The 3,070-nt window shown below is 39.1% G+C and overlaps 1 non-coding gene across 1 annotated transcript; it reads right to left on the reverse strand.

The window, feature by feature from the left end:
* Nucleotides 1–2,777: 2,777 nt before the first annotated feature.
* Nucleotides 2,778–2,850, reverse strand: trnav-aac (transfer RNA valine (anticodon AAC)). Its single transcript has one exon. It is a non-coding gene; the product is annotated as a tRNA-Val (tRNA).
* Nucleotides 2,851–3,070: the final 220 nt, after the last annotated feature.

Raw genomic sequence — 3,070 nt, forward strand, 5'->3', positions numbered from 1 at the left:
ATTTCTAAAGGACAAGGCCGACGTAATTTAAAATTTTTATTTTTGGTCAACATATCCTATGAAGCATGAGCGTAATTCGCAGGGGGATGGTGGCGACACATCCTAATTTGTTAAAAAGCCCACATTCTGGACAGGTGTGACTGAAAGCGAATCAAGCTGTTACCCACGCGGCACCTCCGACACAAGCAATGCTGGTTTCCTGCCGCTTTTCGACTCGCCTTCACGTGAATGCGCATGTGAAGCTACATTACGCGCTATGCGTGAATGATTCCCGCTTTTAATTTGGTTCATTTTTCCAGTTAAAATTAAAACGGCAATACTGTGGAATGCGGTATGCGCATATAAACCATGAATTTTATATTGCTCAATAGATTGCAGTGTATTATAGTAGCTGCACAAAGTCACATCGAGCTAATTACTTTAGTGCATGGTTGTTGGAGTGTGTGTTCGAGCCTCCGCGGGCGGGGCCCGTTAATAGTTAAGCTTAACTTCCCTTAACTTTTCCCGTTCATTCTCAACGGTAGTTCTTAACACTACGGATGTAATATGTTTTCGGCCACACGTTGATTTCGCGGCGCTGTTCCGTCCCCGATGAAGGAACGACATTTTCGTCTCTGCCCTTAACTTCAGACAATACAGAATTTGTGTAATGCAATTCATATTAACTACCCCTCCCACCCTATCCCCTGGATTGACAGCACACAAAAAAGGGAGATCAGTGGAAAATCATTATAATAACAATAATAATTTTCATGTTGAGAATTTGATAATACTGGGTGATAAAGCTACACAAGGTTGTGTATCAAAATGGCAAAACATCAAGGGCATAAAGAATCTACCATTTATACAGCATCATGATGTACAGTTCCCATGAAAATATAAACCCTCCCCAAATTTTACTGTCCAGGTCTCTGTTTTTGAGTTAATGTTATTTAATTATAGCGAGAATTCTTTGGTCATCAGCTGTAGGCTATAGGTCCACCTTGGCCTACCAGGCCCTTTATGATTACTGAGCTCACCAGTGCTCTCGTTCTTAATGATGTTCCAAGCGGTTGACTTTGGTAAGATTAAGGTTTGGCCTGTGTCTCTGACTGTTTTTTTCATATATCCCAGCCTCATAATGGCTTCCTTCCATTGGCATACCTTATAATTGTACTGAATAAGCAATTGAACACACCTGACTAATCAGAAACACGTGAAACCATTTGTCCTGAACATTATGGCACCCTGAAAATATGTATGTACATCCCCAATTCTTAAAAAGTTGAGACGGTAAATGAAATGCAAATAAAACAGAAAGCAGTAATTTTTAAATTTGCTTTGACTTGAAAAATATTGCCCAAATTTAATAAGCGTTATTAAAAGAAATGGTGATGTTACACAGTGGTAAACACTCGACTGTCCCAACTTTTTTGGAGCGTGTTGCAGTCAACAGATTTGAAATGAGTGTATATTTTCAAAAAACAATTAAATTCACAAGGTAAAACGTCAAATAATGTGCTGTTGTAGTGTTTTAAATATAGTACAGGGTAAATAAAATGTACAATATTTAACATTATCACTCCTTTTTGTTTTTATTAGCATTTTCCATACTGTCTCGGCTTTTTTGGAATTGGGGTTGTATGTATAGAGAACGCTGTCATTTCAACAGGGTGAAATCAAAATGTATTAAAATAACCTTTCATAAGAGCTAAGAGCTGAAAGCTGCACTTTAACCACATGTGAATTGTTTTATTACAAATCTAAAATTATGAAGTACAGAACCAAGTAAAGAAAATACGGCTTTGTCCCTAACGTTATGGAGCTCACTGCATATAAAAATATAATTTCTGCTTCAGAAGTGGCCCATGAAGTACTTGGCAAAAGCAGACCAATGCCAGTACTTCTCTTAACACCCAAGCTCCGAGGAGCTTCAGGAGGCCCAGCAGCCGTGGCAGCATGTGACTGCAGGCAGTCCGACTGCATGTGTGCCAGTTGTCACCTTGCAGCCTTGGTAAATCCACCTGCTCCAGTCCCAGCCTCAATCCCATTTCATGCTTGTGCATATCAACCCTGCTAATACTGTTATGAACGAAAATACAAATATAGCTTTACATTTATACTTGGCTGTTGTTGTGTTTATGTGTTTATTAAGAATTGTAATATGTAATGTTGTAATCCTATTTGTACTGTTGCAATAATTGATCTGATGTAAATACTTTGATAACTTTATATGTATTGATTTGGCAGAAAAGATTTCCTGATCCTCTCCATAATAAAATGGAGGTGGAGAACAAATATCATGTTAATATCAAACCTAAAAAAGAAGAAGTGATATCTGAGACACTTCTGTGAAAAACAAATCACACTTCTGTGAAAAACAAATCAATTATTTATTTGTGCACGGGTGGATTCAAACCATCGTTTCCATGTGAGCGCGTTACACCGGCTGGCCCCCGCTTCCCTGCCGTGAAAATATACTACTATCAGTTCCAAGGCGTTTACAATGTGTTAATGCGGTTCAGTTCTTGTTCAGTTCTCGGCTTGTGCTGTGGTCAGCTTGCAAAAAATTTACGCGGAAAATTTTTTTTTTTAGACGAAGCCAATGTCATGAATTGGACCTTAAAGTCACTTCATATTATTAAACTTCACGTAGCCTCGTCCTATCCTCCTAAAAGCACCGATGTAACCGCAGTCGTGCTAAGCGGCAGCTATGCGGTTATCTTGTTACTGTAGGGAGGCGTTACGTTGTTATCCACTATTTCCGTAAAAACAATTAAGAAAAAAGGTGTTCTACCTGTTCCCGCCCGGTTTCGAACCGAGGACCTTTCGCGTGTTAGGCGAACGTGATAACCACTACACTACGGGAACCAACGATACTGTTAAGGAATTATGGACCACCCACAACACTAATATAGAACAGTTATCGATTTGATCAATTTAGCAGGCTAAAATAAATAAAAATGAATTTAAATCGCTTGTTTTTCGGTTCTTCACTGGCCAATGCAAATTATCACCATTTGGGAACCAACGGGACGCTACCTGGACATCACTTTACACCACGCTGTCAAACATATTCTTTCTTATCCAC

This window comes from Anguilla rostrata, chromosome 12, assembly GCF_018555375.3.
Source record: "Anguilla rostrata isolate EN2019 chromosome 12, ASM1855537v3, whole genome shotgun sequence".
NCBI lineage: Eukaryota > Metazoa > Chordata > Actinopteri > Anguilliformes > Anguillidae > Anguilla > Anguilla rostrata.